Raw genomic sequence first — 24,647 nt, 5'->3', positions numbered from 1 at the left:
CTACTTTGACGCTTGACACAGAATCTGCAGATTGATAATTGTAAGGAAATCCCAATGAAGCAAATCTACATGTCTCATGGAATATATATATGTTTATATATACATATACATATACATATATATGTTTATAAACATATATATGTATATGTATGTGTATAATATAGAAATCATTTTTTCTTTCTGTGGACTCCACATATTTTCTTCCCGCCTCCCTTTATTACTGTATTCCTTCATTCCTCCCTTCATTCACTCTGTTCCTCCCTTCTCTTCTCTTCTTCCTTCCTCCCTCCCTCCCTCCCTCCCTCCCTCCTTCCTTCTTTCCTTCCTTCCTCCCTCCCTCCCTCCCTCCCTCCTTCCTTCCTTCTTTCCTTCCTTCCTTCCTCCCTCCCTCCCTTCCTTCCTTTCTTTCTTTCCTTCTTGCCTTCCTTCTTTTTTTTACTTATTATGTCATTAGCATTGAGAATTCTCTACTAATTATTTCAGCATCTCTGCGATGTAGGTAATATAACTATTGCTATTTTATCCCCTAAATCTTCGAGAGATTATGTAGCTCACTCAAGATTGTCAAATTATTAGTTGAAAGAAATAGTCCTTATTTTAAAGATATTTTTTTAATTCATCCACATTTAACTTTATCATTTTAAATTTTAATATAGGTAATATATTAAAGCAGTATTCAACTTTTATCGTATTTATGTAAAAAATTACTTCATGCCACCATCAAAGTACCTATGACCTTCCATCTTTTTTATTTATGTCATTTTTGGTTCAATCTTCATTAATTCAACTTTACCCATTGAATATACCATTCAAAATCTGTGAATATTGTTCAAACTGTACTTAGTATAGTTATGAAACAAACAAAAGAAATGTAAGTTAAACTATTTTCAAGAACTTTTAAAAGTCATAAAAATGTAAGAATTGAGAACCATGGAACAATTTCATTATCCAATTCTCTTGAAGAGCATTTTGCCTACGTAGCAAGGAAAGTGTTCTCCTTCACAATTCATTATTGTTGCAACATTATTAGCAGTAAAGAATGCTTCCATGATGCTCCTGTTTTGTATTAATCTTTCTAATGATGCTATTAAGACACATTTCTATGTATGAAATGCTTTTATATTTTAAAGATACAATATGCACACTCAATATATACAGATATATACTTGCATATGTGTATACATAGTTACCTAGTCCTAGTGGTAGAATTTTCTGTCATGTATCTTAAACTCTCTATTTTATTTTTTGTTTTGTTTGTTCCTTTCTTCACTATTATTACCAGTTTCTATTAGGTAGTGCTAGCGTGTTAATATGAATATTCTTCCAAGCTTTAAAAAGTTTTTTATATCCATTAGCAATAGGCCTTTGAAACAAATTCTCATTTCAAAGAATTTCATGAAAACAAGCTCTTACTCTATCATCTCTTCTTTTGATCAGAATATAGTAAAGTGAAAGGAAATTTAAAAAAACTTATTTTTTCAAGATCTAGTAATGTCAACCTCCAAATGCTCCTTTATTTGATTTTTTTACTAGTTTTTACTAGTTTCTTGCCTCCACCAGGAACAAATTAACAGTAATTAACACCAGCTTTTGAAAGTCAATTAGTTATAAAACACCCCAAAATTGGAGCACTAGATCTCTAAGATATACAAAATTAATTAAAGTTATCTCCAATAGAAAAAATAAACCTTGATTCCTGCCAAATCTAGTAAGTTTCAGTAGGAGATCTGAGATCATACATTTTCTTCCTGCCTCTGTGACTTGGCCACCCTGCCAAGAGGAAATTACTTTGATTTTCTTTTTGTAAAACTACCTCATGTTCTCTATGATGATTAAATAAAGTTTTTCTAGTTAACTTCCTGGTTAATTTATTATACTGGTTGTGGAAAAGTTTTCTGTTTTCTAATGTTACATGTTTTTTTCCATCATCTTTATGTCTGGCTAATAGAATATTCAACGAAATAGTATCACATGCATACACACAAAAACCCTCCGGTACAGAAATACCCTTTTGGTGTTCTTTTTTTCTTCCTTTCATCCTTCTTCTCTTTCGTCCTTTTATAGATCGCACATTTGTTTACCTCATGTCACAAAATTTCTTGTCAGTTACATTTGGTGGGAAAGAAAAGAGACACTCCAGTTCCCACATTGCTTTGAACAATATTATTTTACTCGAATACTGCTAAATAGATGACAACCATTTCAGAAGACCCTGTTTTGCTTCATTGCTATATTGATTCCCTTCTGAAAAGTCATAGTTTCATAGCATAAATAAAGTATTTTCATGCAGGCAAATAAGGTCTATTAAAACCATATTTCACAATAAAATTTGTAATAAGCATATTAAATTTTAATAATTTTATGTATTAAAGTAAAGAGAAAAAGTAAGATGTTAAACTAGCCTTCAATTTCTGATAAAAATTTAAGATACTATAGCCATAAGCTTTTTTAAATTTAAATAAGTTTTAGTTATTGATAACAGAATATTTGAACAGTTAGTAAATTTGCTGATATTTTTAAAGTGCTGTAGGTAAGGATAACTGACAAAAAAGTATAGTTAATTAATTTTCCCTTTATTGAACTAAATTAAGAACTATATATACATTAATAGTGTCACTGTATCACTGTTATCCTGTTGTTCATCGATTTACTCGAGCAGGTGCCAATAATATCTCTATTCCTCCCAGCCCTGGGATTTTTATTTGTTTATTTATTTATTTATTTGACTTTTGGGTTACAACTGGGGATGCAAAGGGGTTACTCCTGGCTCTGCACTCAGGAATCACCCCTGGCGGTGCTCAGGGAACCATATGGGATGCTGGGAATTGAACCCGGGTCGGAGGCATGCAAGGCAAACACCCTACCGGAGATTTTTAGCAGCTTCTTCTTACTCCTCTTTCCCAATGATTGGGAAAGCACGTTAATAGTAACCTGCATAATAAATAAACTATGCTACATTCATCCTAATATGCTCTTTGTAAATCTGGGCAAGTGAAAAATGCATTAACACTTTAACAATTATATCTTTCAATGTAACACCTCTCAATATAACAAATCAAGATGATTCTAAAGTTGTTCATCTGTTAGGAATTAATTTGTAAACATATCCTGTGAGGATCTCATATAGTCTATCAAATTAAGTTAATTTATGTGAGAATTTAAAGGAGCTTAGTAACATTTTTAAAAATACGTACCATACTACCTTAACTGGAAACTTATCACCTGTCCTATTTGTAGCACTGTAGCACTGTCCTCCTGTTGCTCATTGATTTTCTCGAGTGGGCCCAGTAATGTCTCTATTGTGAGACTTGTTGTTACTGAGTTTGGCATATTGAATACGTCACATGGAGCTTCCAGGCTTTGCCGTGTAGGCGAAATAGTCTTCGGTAGCTTGCCGGGCTCTCCGAGAGGGGCAGAAGAATCAAACCTGGTTCAGCCAGGTCAGCACGCAAGGCAAATTCCCTACCACTGTGCTATCATTCCAGCCCGTCGTATTTGTAATATCATAGAAACTTAAATATTATCATGGTTTAGCACAGCTAAACTATTTATACCTTTTAACAGATAAATATGTTACTATATTATTTATTTAATAAATTTATGGACATTTCAAAATTAAAATAATTGGAATGAATTATTTTATTAGATATTTGTTCTTAGACTTTGTAAGAAGTGTAAAACTTGTTTGATTATAAAATGTCAGACTTGGAACTGGAGTAATAGCACAGTGGGTAGGGCATTTGCCTTGCACAGGGCCGACCGGAGTTTGATTCCCAGCATCCCATACAGACCCTAGGCACCGCCAGGAGTAATTCCTGAGTGCAGAGCCAGGAGTAACCCCTGTGCATCACCAGGTATGACCCAAAAAGCATAAATAAGTAAAATGTAACACTTGTAGAATTACAGTGTTTTGCATTCAATTATAAGATATAAAGGTCCTGATTTCATACTAGTTTAAATTTCATAAATTTAATATATTAATTTATTATAGTTCTAGTAAACCAGTGGTTATGGTAAAAGATATAATTGGAAATTTTCATATTTAAAATATATTTTTAAGCTTAACTTCTAAGACCCAGGACATGTTCTAACAATATAGAATAAGGTAAAATATAGAAAGCTTTTTATTCTTAAAATCAGAGTATGCTCAAGGGAATCATACCTATTTTTGAAACTTATTTATTATATATTCATGGAAGTAAAATTAATTAGTAGTAATATATAAATTATTATCAAGTGTATAAATTATGTTTTATAAGGACAATTTAAATTCACTGAATGCATCAGAACATTACTAAAATCCAAATACTTAAACATTTTAAGCACTAACCTGAGTTCCAAAATTAAAAAAATATTAACATCTATAGTTCTATATTAGCTATTATACACATATATAAGTGATCTGTAAACAGAGAACAACAAATTTTAGAAAAGTGTAAATATTTCTACATCATTGTATTTCTACATCATTGTCATATCTTGTTGAAACAATTTGTGGAGAGGTTGGATAGATAGTACATTGAGAAGGTGTTTGCCTTTCTCATGCTTTACTGGGTTCAATTCCCAATGCCACATATGGCATTCTGAGCCCCACCAAGAATGATCCCTGAGCACAGAGCCAGGAGTAAATGCTTAGGTGTAGCCCAGAGAAATAAAAACGAACAACAACAATAAAACAGTTTATGGAAAATTTTTCCTTGTCTGTTATTTCACCATAATAATTTAGTAGTTATTTCTACTTATTTCCATTCATAGCATAATAACATATCAGTCCAACCAAGTTTTCAGTTTACATTTATAAACCAAAGTTAGATACTTAAGTACTTACAAATTGCTCTTTTATTTTTAATCTTCTTGTTTGCCCATTTTGACTTGTTCTATTTTTCAGCTTTCTTCATCTCCTCTATAGATTTTTTTTTGTTTTTTTTTTTGTTTGTTTTTTGGCTCACACCTGGCGATGCACAGAGGTTACTCTTGGCTCTTCACTGAGGAATTACTCATGGCGGTGCTCGGGGGACCATATGGGATGCTGGGAATCGAACTCGGTTCAGCCGTGTGCAAGGCAAATGCCCCACCAACTGTGCTATCGCTCCAGCCCCCCTTTATAGAAATTTTATTGCAAAATTAAGTAGATCTAAAGTTTTCCAATTAGAAAGTAATATGATATAGACCCTTGATCAGGTAAAAAATAAATTATGAAAAAGATGTCACTTCAATACTCATGACTGATTATTTAAAAGTTATTCATTGACATGATAAATTTAAACCTTTAAGAATATTTTTATGTAGGTTCTGATTTTATAATGACTATAAAGCAATATATATAACTCTGGAAGATATAAATATCTTAATATAGATTAATTTTTATTTTACTGGATGCATGGCATCATTTTATTCTAAAAAGGACTGGGGGTTTTAGCAGAGCTAAGAGCTAAGAACTTAAAAACAGCGTTGTTTTGTCATGATGAACTTGAACAATACTGAAGACTTGCTTTCTGGTCAAAGCAGTTATGTTTGTTCTCATATTATGGACATTCTGACTTAGGGAATTCCATTCTGTATACTTAATTTCCCTGAAAATCTTAACTGGAAATGGCTTGAGTTGTCCTCATTCAATCTTGAAGGTCTGGTATGCAGATGCTGTTTCTTTCTAATGAAGTCGCAATGGTAGGAGAATTGATTTCGTGACTTGGTTGGGAGAATAGGATTTGCTACAATAAAAAGAATAAGCCTATATTCTTATGCTATGTTTGGGGAAATGACCTGAATTAGAGATTCTAAATTATTTTTATATTTTCCATGTCCTTGCAAATGCCAAGCATACATCTATCTGTTTCTCACGTGGTACATAGACTTGAAAATATGACGTTTGAGCAGAATCACATATAAAATGTATAACATCAAATCCTTCTTTCATGGAAAATATATATGTATATATAAATACATATATAATATATGCATATGTATATAGATGCATATATATTTCAAAGAGAATTTTTCCCTACTGACTCAATTTAGAAAAGTCCTGGAAGTAATATTTTGCTTCTAGCATAATGTTTCTCAGAATAAAATCTATTTGGCACATGATTTAATATTAATTTACTGTTGCTATTTAATTTTTAGTTTTGTTTTAGAAAAATGCATTAAAACCTAATCAAAATCCTAGCAATTTAGTGGGATAGATAGTGGATATAGAAAAATAAATAAATAAGAGATATCAAATGGAAATTAAATGAATAGTTTAATGACCTATATTTTTTTTTCCTTTTATTTTAGTTTTTGGGTCACAACGGTAGTGCTTAAAGTTTCCTCCTGGCTTTGTACCTAGGGAACACTCTTTACAGGCCTTGGGGTATCAGATAGGATGCTGAGGGGCAAATCTGGATCTGCCACACAAAAGGCAAGCACACTGCCAAATGTTGAGACCCATCATAAATGCTGTATCTTCTTGATTAAACAAAAAATTTTAGATGTTTGCTTTAAAAAAAACTTTTGCTTTAAGTTTTCTTAGCTGTGTACATGAAGAAAAGGGTAAAAATGACATATGGAGGGAAATATGTTGTCAATACTCCTAGTATATCTCTTTATGTTCCATAAATCTATGGATTTTTTATAACATGATAGTTTTACTTTAATTTTTAATGTTCATGATATAATTTTGATGAAATTTTATTTTTAACTACAACATGGTGCCATTTGTATATCTATTTTTTATATTAAGCTTATAGTATGTGACTTAAGAGTAAGCATTAGTACATTGAGATAACATATGTTCTCAATAGGTAACTGACACATAAAAGAAGAAAAATGTGATTTAATGAAGCAATTTCAGTATTTTTAACTTAACATATGGTTTGAGAAGGGGATAAAATCAATAAACAATGTGGATCTAAAAGCTCACAGACAATACTGCCTCTTAGGTTAGATTCCATGTTTTATGACATTTTGGTGTTGTAATCATCAAGGATTTCTTATTCCTTTCCAAAATATATGATTTAAAAAGGAACATATCAGTTTTTTTTCAATTCTTTAAATAGCATATTATGTCAGTTTCCATTCTAATATGACAAAGAAAATGAAACACTTTTTTCCATATTTCATATCAATTCAATCATCTATATTGAAGTAGGCTTTAACCATATAAGTCTTTATATTCACTATATGTTTTGTAGGATTAGGAATATGTATTAGGCATCTGGAAAATATATAAAGAAATTATTTATCTTACAGAGAAGAATGTCTTATATTTAAACAGGATCTGTCTGGATCACTCTTCTTTTTTGTTTCAGGTTATCCTGAGAAATTATACAATGGATGACCATATTTTCAGAACACCTTCATTATATTAAAAAATAAAGGAATCTATGTGCCTATATTGCATGGGTATTGCATTCATATTAATAATAAGTAATATAAAGTTATGAAAGATTAATTTGATTTTTGTTTTTAGCAGTCCAAACATTCTTTTTTTTGGGGGTGGGGGGAGAGTGAATAGAGCCACACCCAGAAGTACTAAGAGTGTTACTCAGGGATCATTTCTAGATGACTTAGGTAACTATGTGTGGTTCCAGGGTTTGAACCCCATCAGCCACGGCCAGTTGCAACACAAGTTCCCTCCACACTGAATTATCAACCCAGCCCACATTCTTATCCATTGACTTACAAGTAAAATTTCTGTATTCTTTATTTGATTTCTATAATATTTTTAAAAATATTGACTGTAAATGCTTATGGAAGCAGTGTGACTAAAGCCTGCTTGGATTCTGATGACCTTAGATGTTTCTTTCAGAATACAGTAGCATTCTACTCCAGAAATACATACTCACTTCCCCTGAGGATATAACCAGGCCATATAACTGTATCTGAGACAACCACATTATCATGTTCAGTGTTGGGCTTTAGTGTGCTACTTGTCTGAGCAAGTAGTTTCTTGACTTATTCTATAAATGATTCTATAATTAAGATTCTAATTGATTTGTAAAGTTTTTTTAGATATTCTGAAATAGGTAGGCAACATTGTCAAGTTGGATCATACTAAAGATGAGAAAACTTTCCATTTAAATGAAAGTTTTAAAATGAATCAGTGAATTTGGAGAGCTATTTTTCAAAGGCCACTTTAAATGTAATATTATTGGAGATAAAGTAAATCCTTGTGTAAATGGAAAAATAGGTATTTATAGGAAGCAGTTCTGAAGGTCATCTGAATGGATATGCTTACTTACAGTTTTTAAATAAGAATAGTGGATAAATATTTGCCATATACATGCTTTTTATATTTAACAGTTTTAAAATGTACTTTTAAACAAGTATTGAAATTTTTATTCATTGCTTTATGTACTTTTATGCACAAAGCTTTGCAAGCCCACATGCTTTCCTGGGGTCATATAACTTTGTATTCAGAATAAATATCTTCTGTCTTGAAAACAATCTGGTTTCCAAGGAGGATCACAAAATATTTACAGTCCATCTTATCTTCAGTCTTTTCAATCACTAACAATTCTTCAAAAACAGCAACTGTCATGATAGATCAAGCTGACTACACTGCAAGATTATTTAAATTTCTGAAACAATAAATGAGAGATAAAGACAATAGAGAAATTCAAGTCATGAAAATAACAACCATTATAATGAAGACTTAGATGTTTGGCATGATTTTGTTCTGAATCATATTTTGCTTCTTAAGTGCATCCTTAATTATGTTTTCTAAGAATTGTCAATTTGAATTTAGAGTAACAAATTAGTTTTAAATAAGTAAACAAAAAATAAACATCCATTGTTGTTGGTCAAAATATCTTGAAATATGGATAGAAAGAATGCAATAAACCTAATAGACATGTCTATGAAGGTATAAATTGAGTCTTTTCACCTATGATTTTTATGGGGTAGATGTTCTATCACAAATAAAATGTTTCTCATAATAAAAATAATGAAGCAACTGAAAACATAAAAATTTTGTCCGATTAAAAGCATAAAGTCTTTATTCTGTTGAAATATTTAGGATTAATAGAAAAACACAACCCTGCCTTTTGTTCCTGCAAAGCACTTGATCAGACCCCTTGCAATATTTCAAGCTCTGTGAGAAGTTATTGGCAAGTATGTTTGGGCATAGTGAAGAAGATGACGTGGTGTGAGCAGGAAAATGGAAATTAGTATTGGGAATATGGATTGATCTGAGTACATTTCAATGATGTATGCTACATAGATTGTCATAGTTTAACTGAAGGTCATGAGGATAGATTGATGTAGAATATAAAGAGGAAAAGATGTCAAGGTTAAATTTTAGTTTCCTGACTCATGTGGCAGAACATATATAACACTAAAATTAGAACTCTGGTAGTTAGATCCATCTGCGGGGGTGGGGAGCAGCAAGAATGCTATCTTCTATTAAGATAAACTGTTATGTTTTAGAGAAGTCACAAAGGCAGATAGAGGTATAAATCCAGATCTTGGAGGACAAGCTGGACCAGAGAAAGCATTGTGAAAAGTTTGTCTTTTGGACATCATAGATAAATATAAAAATTAAAATATATAGTAGGAAGAGATCAGAAACAAACTCAAGAAGAAAGAATAAACAAAGACTAATACTATTAAACCATACTGTGAGATCAGATTTAAAAGTATACTGCTGAGATTATTAATATGGAGGTCATAGGAAAAGACAGAAAATACTTCTCAGATTGGAAATGTTTGAAATGAAGACTGCATTATTTCTTCTCACTGACCTTTGCCATTTGACTACAGTATCTACTCAGATGTTGTATATCCTGCAATCAATGGTACTTCTCTACATTTTCTTATACTAATTCTCAGGACAACCTTTTCTAAAGTTATTGGCTAGTTCAAATATTCATGTTATATACTGTCAGAGGGCTATATATCACTTAATTTAATTGAATGTCTGTTTAACTAATATTAATCTCCTTCCCTAGGGTTTTATTTTTTATAAGGGTAAGACCACATCCGTTTTTACATTATGAGAATAGTGTAATGTTTCAAAAAAGTATTTGTTCAGAAAAGAATAAGTGAAAATATAAGAAATGGAAGAGGTGGAGGAATGAAAAGTAAGATAGGATCGAAACTACAAAGTTGCAAAGCTAAAAATCACTATGATTTAAGTGAAAACAGAAGCCAGAGAAAATAGACATTCCCTAAGACTATAAAGTATAATAGATATAACTCAAGAAAATGACAATAAACGTTTAAATACAAAACATGGGTAAGTCATTAATTATACAGATTTATGAATCATACAACTTGATACACACATGCATACACATTCATGCTAACATACACACATCCATATAATATTGACACTGTGATGAATGGCTAGAATGTAATGGACAGTTTCCATTATGTTCAACTGCCCTAATCACTGTACTATTGCCACAGTCACCAAACAATTACACTGTTTTTTCCCCCAATGGCAAAATTTATCTGTTAGCATGACCTCATAGCTTTCTTTTAAATATGCTTGAATAAGTTTTAAGAAGTTTGAGCTTTGCAGCAAAATTAAGCTAAAATTTCAAGTTGCCATGCTTTTCTTGTCACATTGCAGCTGTGTCTCTCTCTATTATTTTAAACCTCTGGCCATAGTCATGCGCCTGCCTATGAATCAAATACTTTGCATTTTCTAGGATTTCATAAAAATGGCATCAGGGAGGATATATGCTATTTTGACTGGCTTCTTTTGGCTTCTTTTACTTATAAAATGCTTTTAATAGTAATTCTTGTTAAATTGCATGTAGTCTATACTGCTTTTTTTTTCTTTTCTAAGTACTTTCTCAAGATGAGGGTATACTACAGTTTGTCTGCCTATTAACAAGGTGATAGAAACCTGTTTTGTATTGTTTTATTTTTGCCTTTAAAATGAGCATACTATCAGTTTTAAGTATCCATATTTCTGTGCAAGTGTGTTTTGTTTCTTTGAGTGGAATGGTTCCCAGGATACTGGGGCCCTCAGTTAGATATAAGCCCAATGGTTGTATGCTTCAGTGCTTGTGGAGTAGTTATGCAGTGTTGCTTGGGTTAGGTAGTAATGGGATATACCCAGTATCAAAGAAACTAGGGAGCCTATGGATGCCCAGGTTTTTATTTCTGTTGGGAAATAGCTTTTAGTGTATTATTGTGTTTTCCAAAGTATAAATTTTTGCATATTCACAGATAAGATGTGAATTTTACATTGGCATCTACAATCTGTTTTAGAAGTATTTTAATACTAACCAAGAAGTGCATATGTGGTGATAATTTATATACATACACATTAAATTTTTTAGGACTGATGATAGTGATTTATCTTTTTAATGCTTATTCATCATGTGTCTATATTCTTTGGTAAGTACCTCTTATTGCTTTTTAGGTTCATCTGCTTTCATAAAGAAGTAGACCTATAGTAAACTCAAAACTGCAGGAGACATTTCAGTATAAAAATAGAAGTTTGTGTCTTTCTTTTTGCATCTCTCTTTTCAGGACTCTGGTCGGCAGAACCTCACTCCCTTAATCTCTCAGAAATCATTTTGCTACACCCAGCTCAGCAAGAATTGTAATCTGTGATTTGATTTTCTCACTCTTTATGCAACAATGTCTGAATATTGTTTTGAAACAATAAGTTAATGCAGTTGAAGGAAATACCTTGCTAATTTACCCTTACTAAATGCATAGAGCCCATTATAACCTGTTGTCCAAAGCCAGCACACCGTTGTTCTGTGTATGTTGTGTTTTGATGTTTGATTTATTTAGAATAGAAGGATAAAACTTGTCTCTTATATTCCACATTGGGATCATAATTTTTATCTATAATATCTTGCATGCTATTGGAAATATTGTGAAAAATTCACATTTACCGGATTGGCAAACAATTCTATGTAGGCAAAATTCCATACCTGAAATACCTAAAATAATTTATCTAATCTTTCTTTATAAAATAGATTTGCTTCTTCCTTTACATAATTTCTAGGTGAAGACTGAATTTGTTTCTTAATTGTATCCAAGTGTCTTCTCCTATACTAATTTATGGTAACTTTGTATTGTCCTCTTAACTGACTGTCTCATAAGCCATCAGCAACCACTCAATGCCAGATTTTCCTTACCAGACAAGTGTTTCCTTAGAGAATCAGTGTTTGGCAGAGGATGAGTATGATTCAATAATCACTTTAGAGTATTTAATTCAAGTAAGGCTGAATTAAATTACTTTTAAGTATCTAAGCTGTCTAGCTCAGTTATACACAATTTAATGTAGTCATAGACAATTTAATCAATCAGCTTTCATTAATTTCCCATATGGAACATTATAGCATTTTTTTCTAAAAGTTAGATTGGGTCATATAATCTTGATTAGAGACTTTTTAGTGTTTTCCGTTACCTAGAGGACAAAGCTGAATTCTGAAAGACCATCTGAGATCATAGAAATTTAGATAGATGTTGTTTGTGAAAATAGAGAGAAATTGAGAGAATAGAACATGATCCAGTTGATATTATCTGTCTGACCTGATACATAAATATATTTTAGATGAAGAAGAGTTAAAAATGACTTGTACATGCAGTCATGATTCATGAATCCTAATTCTTAGATTATTAAACTCATGCAAGAATTAGACTTTTTGCAACTTGTTCATGATTCATATTTTTTTAATTCAGAAAATATTTTCTCTAGTGATTTAGGATTAGTATTGTTTAAAAAAAAGATAACCTAATCTTGCCTAAAATCATCTTTGATAATTGATAAAAAAAAGATATACATACCATTATTTGAAAAGCATCATTTAAATCTCTCATATTATACATTTAGGGATTTCTTAATAAATGACTGGTAGGGTAATATAAAAATGTTAGTTTTTGTAGTTAAGATCAAATTAACTACAAAAAAATCAGAGAGACTATATTCTTATATAGTTGATATTGTGAACAGTTGTGTCTATATGAAGTGAAATAAAAATTTTACTTCTGAATTAGGTTTGTATTTTTTCAACTGATTCTTTTATTAATTTGAAATTGCCTCATTTTTCTTTATTATTTTGTAAATGAATATAGAACTATCATAATGTGTGAGTTAAGAAACTGTTACTATCAGAAAGTATTCTAATTTCCCTAGTTGAATTCTATTTTTGGAGGATATTTTAAATACCTGTTTTTACTTCAAGCTTTTTGATGCTTTTCACCAACATCTGTAACTCTGTAACCTTTTTCTTTGATCATTACCAACATATCATTATTTTTACATATTTGTGTATATTTTCTCTATCCATTCATTGATTGACCCTTAGATTAGTTCCATATCTTGCTATGGTAGTTAATTCTGTAATTAATATAGGGCTGTAGATATATCAAGCTGATTTTTTGCTTTATATATTTGTGTGTATATATATATATGTATAAAATTATCCATAAGTGAATTTGCTGGATTATGGGGTAGTTTTACTCCTATTGCTTGGTGAATCTACAAACTATTTTCTATAGTGAGTGCACCAATTTAAATTCCTGAAAAGAGTACAAAATATTTTGTTTTCTTTGATTCTTTCCAACCTGTTTTACAAATTTTTGTAATATCCATTTTAAAAGATATAAAGTGACATTTTATTGTGGTTTTGATTTATATGTATTTCCCTAATGAAATAATGTTGAAGAACTCTACATAATAATTATTGACCATCTGCACATCTTTGAAAACATCTGTTCAGATCATTTTACTTATTCTTAATTGTGTATATATATTTGATTGTTAAGCTGTATAAATTCTACATATATTTTACCTTATCTTTTATCATATATAATTACAGAAATATACTTTAAAACCTACTTCATAATTATATGTATTATTCAGCTAAGTAAAAGGTTTCAGTAATTTTGATATGTATACATATATACATATATAACATATACACACAGACATATATATATATATAACATTTTGTGTATTACCAGGTGCCATATGTCATGTGAATCACAACCCCGGCATATATATGATTTTGACATTTTTTTAAATTATAGATAATTACAAGTTCTTTAATACTATAATTGAACTGAAACAATATTTTTGATATCCTCCCAAGTCAACCTCGAGCAATTCATATTAAAATTAGTGTAATGCTATGAGTGGCAAACTAAATTTCTTAGATAACATATTAAATAATTAGGGTTAAACTATTCTTCAATCAAAAGAGTTTTCTCAATCAAGGGATAATTTTTGTACTATAAATATACCTTAATAAATTAAACTTTTACCTTTGCTAATTTCACTTTCTTAAATATTCTCTTGAAAGCATTTAGAATCCATACATTAAAATTATACTTATATAAATTTTGTTCAAAAGCATTAAACAATTTGTTTTAAGCTATAGATTATGGAAGAATATTTAGGAATATAATATTAATGTGATATTGACATTAAGGGCTGGAATGATAGCACAGCGGGTAGGACGTTTGCCTTGCTTGCAGCCATCATGGCTGATCCAAGCTTGATTCCTCCGTCCCTCTCGAAGAGCCTGTCGAGCTACCAACAGTATTTTGCCCATACGGCAAAGCCTGGCAAGCTACTCGTAACTTATTCGATATGCCAAACACAATAATAAGTGTCACAATGGAGAGGTTACCGGGCCCGTTTGAGCAAATCGATGAACAACGGGAGGACAGTGACAGTGAGAGCGATTGACATTAAAAGCATCTATCACATCATGGTCATTGCTTGAAAATATGTATGCTAAAAATAATAAACACATTGGACTTTTTTTTCCCATGGAATGAGTATTTTCTCTTTACCAGTAACTTATTTGCTATTTTTTCCTTTTTCTAACTTGATTTCAAATGTCTAAAATAATAGAGTACTAAAGTTATCTTCACTTAGTAAAATTAAATACCTTTTCAAAGCTTACTTCATATGAGTAATAATGATAATTTTATGAATGTTGGAGCACTTATTTTTAAGATTACTACTATTACTGTATTTTTATTAAGATTTGGTTAATATAAAGGGCCATACCAAGGTTTTGAAAATTATTGTTGAAATTAAGGAGACAGAACACATTCAGACCTACTTCACAGCATTCTTCTTCTTGCTGTATTTATCAAAGTAAAGCAAAAAATTAAGCAGAGTCTCAAATTAGTTTACCCTCATGTTAGTTGAATAGATGGAACCCAAATGCTCCAATCAAACTAACCACTCTTATATTCTATGACTCCATACTTCATATGCGCAGAACCACAACTGTGGGAATAAGTTTTACAAACATTTTTTAAGTCACTATTCCCTTTCCACAGATCTTGCCAAAATTCTACACAGTAGGAACTATGAAAACCAGTGCCAAACCCTCACGTTCCTCATATAGTTTCTAACAGCTGCAAACTTTTAAAGTTCAAGTGCAGCTGCTTTGAGTAGAACTATTGAAAGGGCCCACAAAGGCAAATACACAGATTACATATGTTCAATAACTTCAGAGCAATAATAAGAATATGTGGTTATATTAAGGCTATTAGACAAGAGGGAAATTGCACAAGCAGTCTTTAATTGACCTTGCACAAAAACTGATCCCTGTCATTGTACTTCCATTAGTACCCAAATCATCGACTTTTGTTAGTATTATATTGTCTTTCAGCACACAAAGCTACACCAAATGAAGTGCAGTTACTTTGGTTCAGTTAGTTTCTGCTCTTTCTGATTTGTAATTTTCCAAGGAAGCGCAATTTGAACAGTAAACTTCTAAAAAAACTATAGAAATCCTGGGCAGCAAATTATTACTAGGGACTCTAATATATTTCCATTCTTTTAGTGTGGGGAAGGTAGCCTACCACAGATAGCTGTAGTAGAGCATATAAAAAGTAAGTTCAAGTAAAGCACCACATCTGATAGAAATAATGAAAGCCATGCTTTTCTTCCAATTAAAAAAAAAACACTAGCTTTTGTCAAGCAATACTCCTGCTTCCAAGATCTCAAAACAAGTTGATATTTGAATCTTTCTTACACTTTTCTTTTTAATAATGTTAGAAAATGTGACATTGTGAGTTGGTCTTCTGTATTTCAGGTTCATTTTTATTAATTTAGTTCTTTATATTAGGGCTACCCAAGTCGGCTCAGGGAATACAGGGATTATTTCTGGCCACACTTGGCCAACTTCATAGACAGCTCTGGTCATCACCAGTCTGGTGTGCTATGTTGCATGAATCTAGTAGTGTTGGGGATCACTAAAATTAAATAGGCTTTGCTGAGAGTGTCATACCATAATGGGGATCAAACTCAAGTTTCTGCACATGCAAATTCTGTGACCCTAGCCATTGGGTTAATGTCCCACCTCTTAGTAACTGGTTTTGGTAGAACAAACATTCTCAGTAGGTCCATGGGAAGATAAAAACTGGCCTCTAAAGATTTTTTATTATTATTGTTTTTTAATTTAATCACGATGGGAACCACAGTCACACAAAGTTTTTCATGATTGGGTTTTAGTCACAGAGTGTTCCATTACTCATTCCCTCACAGTATACATTTCCCACCACCAGGGTCCCCAGTTTCCCTCCTGCCACCACCCCCATTCTCCACATTGCCCACCCCAGCCTGCTTCTGTGGCAGTCTCTCTCTGTCTCTGTCTCTGTCTCTGTCTCTCTGTCTGTCTCTGTCTGTCTCTGTCTCTCTCTCTCTCTCTCTCTCTCTCCTTCTGGTATTATGGTTTTCAACACAGTTTCCGACAGGTTTTCATGTCTTTTTTTTTCCTACTTTCAGCACTCAACTCTTATACAGAGTGATCACTTCCAACTATCATTGTTAAAGTGGTTCCTACTCTATCCTAACAGCCCTCACCCCTGTAATTGTGACAAGGTTCTGACAGTGGATCAGTCCTTACAGCCCTTGTTTCTACTGTCCTTGAATGTCTCATGCTATCCTATTGTTGTTGTTGTTGTTGTTGTGTTCCACAAATGAATGCAATTATTCTATGTCTCTTTTCCTCTCCTTCTGACTCATTTCACTCAGCAGGATAAGCCCCATGTCAATCCATTTATAAGCAAATCTTATGACTTCATTTTTGGTGCTGACTGCATAATACTCTATTGTGTATATATAGCATAGTTTCCTTTTTTGATGGGAAAATATCTATCATGCGAAAGTATCTATCATGTAAAAATATCTATCTTATCTCAATTGAGTGAAAGTGTATTAATTTATGTCTAATCTCTGTCCTTCCCATTTTCTGAGCTATTCATCCTAAAAGGCAAAAGACCAATATTGGAACTGAAAGTAAAAACAAAAAGGTCTGTAAATGTATATTAAGTTCTTTGTGTCATGAATTTCAACTTGTAAAATATAAAGTGTTATTATATAACAGTGAGTACATGAATACCTTTAACATGTTTCCTAGGAGAGCAGCACAATATTAAAAATTATGCTAATCAAACAATAATTCTAAGAATTTTTGTGGTATTAACTTCTTCCTCCACTTAAACATAGATGTGTGTAATTATATGCATATATAATGCTCGAGTGGGCCCAGTAATGTCTCCATTGGAGACTTTGTTGTTACTGTGTTTGGCATATTGAATACATCACGTGGAGCTTGCCAGGCTCTGCCGTGCAGGCGAGATACTCTCGGTAGCTTGCCGGGCTCTCCGAGAGGGGCGGAGGAATCGAACTCGGGTGGGCCATGTTGGCTGTGTGCAAGGCAAACGCCCTACCACTGTGCTATTATTACATAATTTATGTACACACTATTTGGGGGTTTCCAAGCATTGTTAAAGAATTCATGAAACTATTCAATGGCTGAAGATGATTCTTGGGCAACTTGCTTGAATTATAAAATCAAAGGATATAATTACTGCTCACAGCATGCTAGGGATTAGTGACTTTTAGGGTCACATGGGCTGCAGTCATTGATAGTTGGGAGATTATATGGTACTGGAATCTAACTGGTATCCACTGCTTGGAAAGTATGTACCTTACTCATTGTATGATCTTTCTAGCTCCACTTTCATTATATTTTAAATGATTTTAAAAAAATCACAGATTTGTGTTATTATAGCTTTTTTAGGTGAAGTCTTTTACTCTGTCACATTATGAACGCACTTATATTTTCGTTATGCCACATTGAAATAATTTTAAACACCATTGGGATAAATTAAGTATATTTTCTTGATATCTGCTTAATCTATGCATATGTGAGTATGACTGTGAATGTACATATGCATATATATATAAAACATTACAATGAACATCTTTGTGAAAGAGTATAAACATTATTAGAACTTTGGTAAGATTTGATTTCTGTGAACAATGAGTTCATCATTAAGTTTTCTAAAATATTCTCTAAGATATGTTTCCTGAAACTCCTTGTTGGGAAAAACCACCTGCTAGGCAGTTCTATGTGCTATATTTTTTATTTTTTTGTTTTGTTATTTGAGAATTCTTTCGGTGCTACATGTAGAAGTGGACAAACATGTGCCAACCCTTCTTTCCCACACTAAATGTAGTGAGAAATATGACCTCAAACCTTAGTTGCAAAAGGCGTTTAAAGATCTAGGGAGATTCTTTATCAAGGAGTTTCCAATGATCAAGAATGCAAGCTTGCTTCATTCAGATCCCAACACAATGATCTCTCCCTCTAAAGCCTTTTTATATCAAATTGAATTCGAATCCATTCCTCACTGAACTTTAATCACGAGCTAATTATGACTCAATGTTTCTTGCCCTCAGTAGTTTGTGTGGCTCAGGAATTGATTTTTGAAACACTGCCAGTAGAATGTAGCAGAGTATGACACACAATGGAGTAATAGCCAAAAAGCATTTTGGAATACAAGAAAAAAGCTATCTTATTATGACTTCCTTGGTTTCTCTTAAAAATCCTTCCTTTAAAATATAGAAAATATAAATATAAGTGTTATATGCCTGTAAATAAAACTGAAAATAAAAATTTTTGGTTTGAGATATAATCATATATATCTACAAAATGTGCTAGGCACAACACAATTTTTTTATTTACTTATATTAACTTAATCACAAAAATAATTTGTTTCATTAAATAGCAATATAAATAAATAAGTTCTTAATAATATGTGCAAGTATTAACCTACCTGTCCCAGTTTACATACCTGTCCCAGTTTACTTACCTGTCCCCAGTTTGAGGGCCAGCACTCAAACTCAGACAAACTGTCTCACACTTAATACCACACAGATCTACTTCTATAGCAAAAGTTACTATAAATTTAGGGAACGATCTGACTTGATATATAATAGCAGTGTTTTATTTAGAAAAATTATATATAGGTCTCACTTCTTAAAGGAATAAAATAAAACTTAATTTCAGACTTTTATCTGGTCAAATCATTTTACTAGACTAACTGCAAGACATTTATATTGTAAATATGTTTTATGTTTTGTGTTTTATGAGCATTTAGCACCCTTTCTTAGGTCTACCTAGGAATATTTCTTGCTAGACATGCTCTCAATAGAACCCCCACTTTGTGTAAAGGATACAGTCTCCTTGGTATTTGGTTCCTCCTCCTTAGGCAAATTTCTCTCACAGGCTCCTAGAACACTGTTTTACTGTATGTAGATAAAACAGAGGTTGTGAAATGCAGTTCATGTTTTCATTCTTGCTTTGACTGAACATCTGCTCACCCAAGACCAGCTTTTTTTAGTTCCATCTACTCATTACTATGGTTACCATGGTATATACTCTATTTTAGGCCTGTATCTATTGGCGTGTGGCCATTCTCTCTGAGAAGAAAAAAGAAAAAGTTTTCCAGTGCCAAACTGGCCTTCTATTCAGTAAATATGGTAATTTTTGCCTATGCTAAGTTTCCTTCCCTCCCTTTCCCTTTTATGTTTGGTGTTCTTCTGTTTAGAAAGGATCTTTCTATCCAACTTTTTTTGTGTAGATCTAACTACACATTTTCTACTTAATTACTCCCTCTGTTTTGAAGTTTCCCCTTAATTGCACTCATATAGGGTTTGTTTCTATAGTCATTGTGGTATTTAAATGTGACAGTTGCCTACTTATATTCTTTTAAATATGGTATCTAGGAAGAAGCTCTGATATTTCTTGAACTTCAGGCAGTAACTAAATTTCCACGCTATCGATCTATGCTGTACAATAAGATGCAGTCAGTATCTGTGAGTGACAACTGAGTTCTTGAATTGTGCTGATCTGAGTTGGGTTGTGTTGATTATGAGAACTTAGTGAAAAAAAAATGGAACTATCTAAATACTTTTACATTATTTCAGAAAAAGTAATGTTTTGTTATATTAAATAAATTAAATTATACTATTACATTAATTGTATTTCTTAATATTTATTTTAACTTTTCAAATGTGACTGTTAAGAAATTTAAAATTACATATCTGATTTAAACTGTATTTAAATTAGAGTGCTGTTTTAGACTATTTTCAAAATTTCTTGATAACAACAAATAGTATCAACATAGTAATTGATGTTTTTATTATTTGTGTACATGTGGACATTCTTATTCTTGGCTATATTTTATTAAAATAAATAACTTCATGGTTTATATATATCTGAAATTTAAAGATAATGTTATAATTCTCTAAACAAATATGAATGATAACATCTTATTGTCAAGTAAGTACTAAACATTGTCTACAGGTGATATATAGATACCATAGATTGACAGGTAATCACAAAAATTTTTACTTGGGCTAAAATATTTGTACTATAGTCCATATTAGAGAGCAAATAAGTAGCTTCTCTGAAAAGTGGTAAGCCTTCATAGTCCGATATACATGCAAAATATCTAAAGGACACAAACATAAAACATATATCTTAATATGATTAGCGGGTGACTCAATCCTATAAAGTTGCTTAAATTTAGATTCGTTTATATGAATCTAAATATGAATCTGTTTTATATTCCAAATATCTTATGCACTTAGAGGCAATCAACATTATTCTAACTTTATATAGAGGATAAAAATAATTACTATAATATCTTAGGAATTTAGAGAATTTTTCCTCCCTAACTCAGATATACATATAATATAACCAAAATATTTCAAAAACTTAAGCCTGTAAGAGTGAGCTTGAATAAGAACATTTAAACATATTGTAATAAAAATTATATGCTAAAATTATAAATTGCTGACACATTTTAGAAATAGTGTATTAAAATATTAGAATGACATATTTAATATTGCTATGAACTCATTTAATTTATAATTATTTGTATTGTTATGTATTTCATTATTAACGATAAACTTTGTTTTTTTATAAAAATGTTCTCAATGTAAAGCCTAACCTAAAAAATCTATTGAAATTTTTCTATAACTAATTGCATAATATTTCCAAATACCTTAAAATCCATATAACAACAAATATGTCAGTACAACTATAGATACAATAGATACAAAGTAGTAGTGTTTAATGTTTACAACTGTAATAAAAAATTTACAAATCTGCCCTTGTAAAATATTTATACTTAAATCGAATATAAACATTTGAAAATGTTTAGAAAGCACTGAAAGTAGCTTTTAGGTTTTATTTTTCATTTTCCACTGCCTTTAAACTAACTGCTTTGTAAGAATAAACATGGCTCTACTCAATTGTATGTATGAAAAGACAGGCATGAATGTTTTTACATTTTTTTCTTGCATGTTGCATTTGATAGAGTTTAGGTATGTACCAAAATGTTGTAAATGTGAAGAATAACATCATCCAGAGTTTGAAAATAATGTCCCATTAAAGTACAAAGTTGAAATTTCTGGCAATTGAACATAATGTCATGTGGGGAATTCAAAGGTTATTTTCCTTTAAGGTTTAAAAATAACTTCCTTGATGCCCCAAGGCTTAGAATCCATTTAAATTATAACAGATACTTAGTCTCTGTATGTATAGCATATGTCTTGGATAAGAGATGTAAAATTAAACCAAAAGAGAAAAGAGTCACTGCCCATATGAATTATGCATTTGAAAATTTTCTTTCATTAAATTAAAATTAGCACAATTATCACCTATTTCCTAGTTTTTTATCTTTGACTGTTTTCTTCATCTGAATTTTTTCTTTGAATGTGGATATATCATGGGAAGCAGAAAGAGGAAAATTATTAAATAATCATGAATATTCTTTGTATCTTTTATTAATCAAAGGCAGCTAACTTGACTCATTTTGGTTTTGTTTTAATTTCTTCTGCGTGTCAAGAATTTTGATACCGGATGAGGAATATAAGGATTAATCTCATTGTGTTAAATATTAAAGCATAATAATTTTAAAAGTCTTAATTGGGGTTGAATATTAGCTAATAGAAATTCCTTTCCTGTATTGCATTTCATAATCAGGTTGAATTTCAAACTGTGATTTTATGAGATATTTTGAAATTTATAGTCATTTAAAATATTATGTATATTGCTTTTATTTGTGTTTTACATAAAAAATTCCCACTTCAGTCAAACTTTTGCCTTAAAATATTAATGGGGGTTTAGTATAAGTTGTAGATTATAAGTGTTTGCCTTCCACACAGCCTACCCCAGTTTCGTTCCCAGTACGACAAATAGTAACACGAGCACTGCCAAGAGTGATCCCTGAGCACAGATCCAAGAATAAAACCTGAGAACTACCAGCTGTAGAAGAAACCCCTTCCCCTCAAAACATTAATGGAGCTGAGGAGATAATTCAAAATCTTATATGCAAGATCCAATTTTGATCCATATTTTCATGTGCCTCCTTTTATGCATGGTTGTTATCCTGGTGGCCTCCCGTATGCTGCATCACATTGCCAGAAACAAGCCTTGATCAGTCTAGTCTGGTTGGCAGAATATTACCTACAGGAATGCGCAGGCCCTTGGAGCATTTCTTGGGAAAACTCCCCAAAATGTTGTTAATAAATATAACAAAAGCACTACTTCACTGACTCTCTAAATTAAGACCTAAATTAGAATTTAGTAGAAGTCTCAGCCTGCTGCATGACTTAAAAAGAAAAGATTGTTATTACTTTTGTTTAACTTAGATAGTACGATTCATAAACCTATTTACTTTAGTCTTTGCCCTACTAACATATCTGCAGTGAGGAGAGACATTTAAAAATAATCTATATTGGTAGTTTGACCTAAATATAGTTACTAAATATCTAAATATACTTATAAATGATTTTTTAATCCTTACATATACTCAGAACTATGAATATTTTGGTGGGGAGTTAATATGTAGTTGTCAACTATTTTTCCTTCTCTGGAGCACCAGACTATTTCTCTATTTGTCTTCCTGAACACATAACTACATTCAATTTCATTAATAAAACATACGAGGGGACAAGAGACTGTATAATAGGTCATATGCCTGGCAGGCACCCAATCTAGATTTGTCACTGCAGCATATGGTCCCCTGAGTATTGCAGGTCTCAGTCTTGGAAGCTCCTAGCCACCAGGTGGCCCGTATATACTCCACCCCCCCCCCCAACACACACATACACACACACACACACACACACACACACACACACACACACACAGCAGTGCCAGAGTTGAATCTCATCCTCTGACCATTACACTGAACCACTAACCCGTTTTGTAGAAATTCATTGATGGGGACCCAGCACCTTCTGTGTACCATTTGGAAGCCTTATCAGAAATACACAAATAAATTTAAAAAAAAAAAACAGAATGAAACATATGAAAAGAATGAGCAATGTATATAACTTGTCTTAGATTGTCCTAAACATGTGTTAGGATCATGTTTTCAGCTATATAGAAATAAAACAAATGAAAATTTTGCTTTCTTCATATTAAGAAATTTAATTTTTTTCTTCTTGTTTTAGTCTTTACTTTCAATGTTTAGTCAAATATTGGCCCAGGATCTAAATTGTTCAATTTACAAAGTAAGAGACTTTAACTTGTCTACACATTTAAATTTCTACAAAATGACTATTAGAACATTCTAAATGAGAATTAACAAAGTCTCTTTCTAACGGTGATACATCTAATGATGGAATGATGTAAAATTGGGGAAGGGGGAAGTAAAATTGCTATGAATAAGAGTTCATAACTATATATAATCATGGTAATCACATTTTGAAATGCAATAGATTTAGTGTCAATTTCTTAAGGAAATTAGTATTTTGGTCTTAGACATTGGAGTTTATTTATAATAGAGTGATAGAAATAACTGCTGTGAGCTACTTCTGAATCTAATAATACCCTATCACACTTGTATTATCAGATTTTATAGTTCCATGACATATATAGTCTTTGTATCTTCTCTTAACAAGAACCGGTAAGAACTAATGGATAATGGTAGAAACAGGTTACCTCATGAAAGAAATTAACGGAAGCACATTTATGATAACTTTGTGAATAAGTTGAGAAGTCATGAAGAGTCATGAAATTTATTTATGTTTGGACACTACATGTTCATTCAAGCAAATTTCATTCTACCTAATGTTCCATTAGTGACAGGAAATGCCTCATTGCAAGTGGGATTGAAAAAGGCTCTGGTCCACATTCTTATTTTATTTTAGCCGATTGGACTTCCCTTTCTTTCATTTCTCCTTTATTATTCCATTAAAGGAGCATGCATGCATGCATGCATGCACACAGACTTTACTCTGTGTTATTACTTGCCAGCTGTAATACTAAAATGCCAAGCTCTAAAATGTATTTTATTTTCAAACGGCAGCAGCAGCAACATCTGGATTTGTGCAACTTTAATCTTAACTGGTTTCCTTTTTTCTG

Source organism: Sorex fumeus, unplaced genomic scaffold, assembly GCF_029834395.1.
Source record: "Sorex fumeus unplaced genomic scaffold, SorFum_2.1 ptg000037l, whole genome shotgun sequence".
Taxonomy (NCBI): domain Eukaryota; kingdom Metazoa; phylum Chordata; class Mammalia; order Eulipotyphla; family Soricidae; genus Sorex; species Sorex fumeus.
This window is presented reverse-complemented; position numbering follows the sequence as displayed.